At 31.4% G+C, this 6372-nt stretch overlaps 1 long non-coding RNA gene across 1 annotated transcript; it reads right to left on the bottom strand.

Annotated features, from left to right (window-relative positions):
• Nucleotides 1-1129: 1129 nt before the first annotated feature.
• Nucleotides 1130-5244, bottom strand: LOC145613397 (uncharacterized). The gene is made up of 2 exons (XR_014106935.1): nt 4974-5244; nt 1130-2537 (listed from the first exon to the last, which is right to left on the bottom strand). It is a non-coding gene; the product is annotated as an uncharacterized LOC145613397 (long non-coding RNA).
• Between the last annotated feature and the right edge of the window lie 1128 nt (nt 5245-6372).

Here is a 6372-nt window from a genome sequence, read left to right as displayed (position 1 = left end):
GGTTTGGAACCACAGAAGGAGGATCGGAGATGATCATACGAAGTGAATCATGGAGCCACATTCGCCTGTATTGACCTCTACTTAATTCTTATAGTGAAAAGCAATTCCTGCGATCTAAAAGTCATACTAACAAAAAATTCAATTCACTCCAAACTATTATTATGCTAAATTTGTTGAACATTAATGCACCCATAATTCTAAAATATTTTTGATCACTTAATTTAACAACAAGATTAAAAAGGAACCTAAACCTGTTGTCCAAATTATCTTATTAGTCGTGATTTTCAATTACATATTCCCTTTAACATGTAATATGGTGATCAATAAATATAATAAAATCAATATTAATATTGGAAGCAATTCAACAATAAATCCAACAATTAATATATGATAAACATAATAAAAATCGCTAGAAAAATAATAGGAACAAAAGGAACATGATTCCTTACTTTGATTTTGCTTGCTTGCAACTATAAAATAATAAACGCGTAATTAATTTAAAGGAAATTAATAAACAACAAAATTTCAAGGAAATTAATAAACAACAATTGAAATTAAATTAAATTAAAATTGGTTAGGGGCCAAACCCTTAAACAATTATACCTTTCACGCGTTGGCTTAATTATAGAACTACAATATACTACTAGAATTTCTATGCTTTTTAGACGCTTTTAAGGCTTATTTTCGACACAAAAAAGCGTCGAAAATATTTTTCTCGACGCTTATAAAAAGCGTCGCAAATAAGTGAGTCGAGAAATTTGCTGGACGCCAAAAAGTGTCGTAATTCTCGACGCTTTTTATTGTCCAAATTTCTATACAAAGTGTCAAAATATGTGTCAGTTCGCGCACTTTCTTAGATTTGGCAACGCCTTTTCTTGTCTATAATCACATAATTACGACGCTTTTTTTGTGACATTAGTTATATATATGTTATATGTCCTATATTTTATTAACGCTTTTTAATGTCTATATTTTAAAACTTGGCGACGCTGTTTCAAGTCCAAATTATGTATAAAATATCCAATGTGTAGAATATTTTTTTCAGCAAAAATAAAATTTAATTTATTAACTAAAAATAAATATAACTAGCAAACATATTCCATGTAAGAGTTGAAAAAATCAAAAGACATTTTTACTCTAATTAAATTTTATTCATAATCCAAGAAGAGTACAACTTATTATATTCTGACACTATTAATGTAATCAAGCTAGAATGATAAAAGAAAAGTACAAATACATTTTATGTATAATAATCCATATTATTCTCTTAAACAACTGACATTAAATACAAATGTTTGATTGTAATTCTCCACCTTTGTCGAAAAAATTGCTGCTTCTCACAATCGAATTTAATTTGGAGCTACTATGTCTTCATCGAACCACTTGATTAATAACTTTGACGTACATAGTCTGGGACATAAAATAATCACAATAATATCCTTCACCAATAACAAGCATGTCAAAGCTAGAAGTTAAAATTTTGCCATATATTTTTGTTAGTCGAGTAAAACATTGTATTAGTTAGTGGATTATAGTCCCAACAGAACATCAATCATATATTATATACTACACTAACAAAATCAGAGCTTTAAAGATAGTTAATGGACTGCAATCCTAGCTGAAATCAATTTTACCCTTATGTAGTAGTGGATCTAATGTAAGGTTATATACACAGTAGAGTTTGAGATCCAAAAAAATTTATATCAATGTCTAGCATTATATAGAAAATTTTAATTTTCTTAATCTCTACAAAAGTAAAATAATAAAAAGTGTCCAAGTTAATTATAGAATTCTTAAGCTTTCACCTACTAGTTTTAATTTTAATATAAAGAGTAGTAGCTTAAGATGCTTCCATATGACTTATCACACAAAAAATAAACAAAATTTCAAACATTAGCCTAAAATAAAGATAATCTAAAAGGACATTGACTAGATACAATTAGACATATAAAGCAAAAAAAAAAAAAAAAAAAAAAAAAAAAAAAAAAAAAAAAAAAAAAAAAAGACTAAACCCAAAGATCAGTATATATAGTACAAAATGCATAAGAAGCAACATGCTGATTTAAATTTTAAGTAAAGTATACATTTGACATAACCAGGCCAGTAACAAATCAAATCCTTTCTAACTCTAAAGCAAGCACTAGAACCTTGATTAAAGAAGCATTGCTCATATGCTTTACCTAGAGCTTAATGTGGCACCCCATGCGGTAATGAAGAAGTTAAAGAGCAATGCAAATGCATAGAATCAGGAGCATAAAGATTAAAGAGCTCACCCACATCTTGTAGTAACACAGTCACTAACACTAGCATAAATTTTCAAATTAAAAAAAAATTCTCAGTAATGACAACATTTCTAAGATAACCACAAGAATAGATTTATAAGAGTGAGACATCAAACAATAAAATAGCGAAATATTAAGATTAATGCACCTTGAATCACGCCAGGAGTTAATCCAGAAATGCAAGGCAGCAAGAACGATCCTTTTCATCAGTACATTTCGTAAATCGCCTTACATTTCAACATTATTCACGGGAACCTGAAACATAAAATAATGTGCAAGTGAGAAAAAATAGGAAGTCTGGAAATAGGTATTATTAGAAGCTAACAAAGGTTTTTCACTCAAATAACAAGTCAAAATGGGTCACATTAGAGCAGTTCTCATGTTAATAATGGCAGGAAAATTAACAAGCAAGAAAATTAAGTAATGACACAGATAAAAGTAAGCACAAGTGAATATGTAAGTTTACTTTTCAAAAGAACTTTAGCAATGTATCTTAGTGTACAAATTTATAAGAAAATTATTGTATGAAGGGAACTCTTAAGTTGCAATATGGTCCTTCACCCTTCATGTATCTCAAGACTCGAGCTAGAATAAAAAGGCTACTTCCATTTAAGTTTTACACACTCCATTTAATTTCTAAACTTTAGAGGATAAAAAAGACTACTTTGCCTCATTATCACCAGGAATCTCAATGATTCTCTGAATAGTAAACTGGGACTGGCAACATTGTTGTACCAGTGTTGTAGTCAAGTCATCTTGCCAAAGAAAAGAAACAACTAATTCAATGAAGCACATCAGAGCAACTCCATCAATTAAAAAATTATAGACAAATTGTATAGAGTGTTTAGTGTGGATATAATGCTAAGAGGCATGAGAACTGTCAAGAGCATGACAAGATAAATCAATCAAATTTCCACAGAGGGACTGCAATAATGTCAACAACATGACCTGATAAGTCAATCATCGCATAGAGTATTAAAATGCACAAGAAATAGAATATGGTATAAGGGGTATAAGAATGATAAAAAATCAAATTACACCAGAGTATAGTAAATAGTTAAGAGCATCAAAAGATGGATCCCATCTATACACTCCTCAATATCATAGACTGTCTAATAACTAGCACAACATCAAACCAATAACAAACATCTAGATTATATCCACAGATAGAGAATACAATTCCAGTAAAGTTAGTTCCATTCAAAAACCGAGCATCAACAATGTAACCTTTAAAGACTTGAAAAGATAATACATGTTATAACTCAAACAAAGATGTGAGAGATATTTAGAGTTCTAGCGCAAGTCCTTTTATAACAAATATGATCCTGAAAAGTAAACGATGAATGTAATAAAGAAAAAAATACTCCCTTCGTCCTAAATTACTCACAACGGTTTGACTTTTTGCACTATTCACACATCTCCCTTTGACCATCTTTTTTAATTAGTATATGAAAATCAATGTAATCATGTAAGATGTTGTTGGGTCTATTTTAATGTATAGTTTCTTAATATAAACTTTTTATAACTTATATAAATATATAATAAAAGATATCAACGGTCAAACATGTGCATCGACAACCGTGTCCAGCCAAAATGTTGCAAGTAAACTGGGACAGAGGGAGAACATATTAGTAATTGCTTTTAAACTATTTGGTGCCATTAAATAATGGGCATTCACTGTTGTCGACTATTTCATCACTTAATTCGTTTATTTTTACCTCTAAAAAGTTGAAATATTCATCAATTAAACTACATCAAAGAAAAAAATTACCCATTAGAAAAGGCTAAAAAGTGGTATCAGATTAAATATACAACTTATACAACTTGATCCATAATTTACCGTTTAGATATCTTTTTTCACTCAGTACCAAAACCTCACTAACAAAAGAATTCTTATATCCATAGTGAAAATAATTTTTTTTATGAGACATCTATATTAAGCCAATCCAATCCATAACTAAATAATCTACTTCACCAAGTTACACTAGAAGTACAATTATAGCACATATCCTCCCCTTCCTCACCGCGCACTACATTCCTCAATAGTAACCTTTCTCACTTTCTCTCCATCAATTATTGAATGCTGAGATGCATGCAATTTCCTTGTTTTATTCAACTATAATACCCCTTGTTCCTTGAATCCTTGTTCATCACGTATACATAGCAATCAAGCAAAATGATAATTTAAACATAATCCGCTAACTTAGTTTAAACAACTTTTGAACAAAATTTGCCATTTGTTTCAAAACCATCCACTAATCTCTCATGATTCAAAAACTTAAAGTCCTTTATCATTGCCGATTGATTTCAAATTCTCCTCCTTGGAAAAAATTAATGCAAAATCATATAAATATGTAGACTATTTGAATTTAGAGAACATAAATATATGTAAAATAAGAGTTTTACCTAAAAACTGCAAAATAGAACCTCAAAAAAGTTTAACACAATCAAAATAAAGTGTTGCTTTGTTCAAACATAAAATAAAAGAAGATTAGTTTTCCAGAATATTAATTGAACAGTAGAAAAAAATCGAACATAATAAATATACATAACAAAACCCTAAAATATCTGTTTCTCATGAATCTAACCCATTTCAGACCATAATTTCTTAAAATTATTGTGTAAAAAACTCTACAAACAATCTACAGGACTCAATTCAAAGAAAATTTAAGACAACAGGAAAGGAAGTACCTCAATTCTATGGGCAAAAAGAAGACGAAATTAAACACCATTGAAAGCTTACAAGTAGAGAAAATTAAGCAAGCAAAATTATTTATGAGCAGTGCAAGGGGAACGAATTGAAGACCCGAAATTAAAATCCATGATTTTCTGAATCACTTTGAAGAATTTAGTACGATGGAGGAGAGATAAATAGTTAGGGTTAAGATGTGAGAAGTGAAAGGGTTTTCAAGTTTTGTTTATGTGGGCGGTTTTATGTTTTCCAAAATTTTGAAACTGTGGAATGAGCAAATTGCACTCACGAGCCCTGCATGTGTTGTTCTCGACGCTTATTTATATCGAAAATAAATGTCGGCGTCGAGAAGACACGCATATTGTATTTATCACCTAACGCTGATGCCTAAGCGTCGAGGCTTAAGCGTCGAGAAGACACTCGTTTTGTATAGCTGCAGGTAAAGTACGAACTCCTTGGAGTGCTTAAGGGAAGTATTGTGGAAGAATAAGGTAGGCTAATGTTTAGGCTAGAGCATAGAAGAGAGAAGAGAGAAGAGAGAAGAGAGAATGATTTTCTGCCATAAACCGAGGAAATGAGCAGGGCATGTATTTATAGAGGAAATGAGCAGGGTGTTCCACGAAACCCTAAAAGTGATAAGCGCTATGGAAAAGCCCTAGCTGAGCACCATATCACGGTGTGTGTACCGTGACACGCAAGTGGCCACTGTGACTCGGTATTGGGCACCGTGACACGGTGTACAGTTTTGCTTAAAAAGTCTGGATTCATTTTAAACCTAATTTCTAATAATTAAGCACGGTGATTTTAGGTGTCGTTTTAAAGTTCCGGGCTTATTTAGGCTTATTATTTATTAATCGAGCTCAATTAATAAATAATACGAAATGAACTAAAAAGGGTTTGGGATAAACTATGAATTGGACTTCTGCAGTTGTAGACATGCCTAATGTTTGGATTGTCTGCAGGAAACTTTTCTACAAGAGTTCTCATGATATGTCAAGGTGGCACCTATGTATGAGTCATGTATCACACTAACTATGATAGGAATGGTGTCCTTCAAACAAGCTAAGTGTATTATTCCGATAGAGAGTTTGGAATGATTAGAAAGCTAATTATTCTGTGAGGTCAAGTGATCGGAATGCCTAGCTAGAGGCCACTTCCGACAAGTAATACTAATGTATAATTAATATTACAACTTAATCTTGATTTGACTAAACCCTTTGGGTCACAGCCAAGCAAATAAACAATCCGTAATGACGAATTAATCCGAAAGGAATTAATGAGTCACTCGAGTATTATGAGCATAGACGTCAGATATCGACCTAGGAGTGTCGAGACTGAGCGTCGCAAGTCGAGTCGGATAAATAACATGACAAGACGGTGAAAATAAAGAAATTAACA

This window comes from Chenopodium album, chromosome 3 (assembly GCF_948465745.1).
Source record: "Chenopodium album chromosome 3, dcCheAlbu1.1, whole genome shotgun sequence".
Lineage (NCBI taxonomy): Eukaryota > Viridiplantae > Streptophyta > Magnoliopsida > Caryophyllales > Amaranthaceae > Chenopodium > Chenopodium album.
The sequence above is the reverse complement of the archived record's forward strand: the minus strand, read 5'-3'. Positions and strand labels throughout refer to the sequence as shown.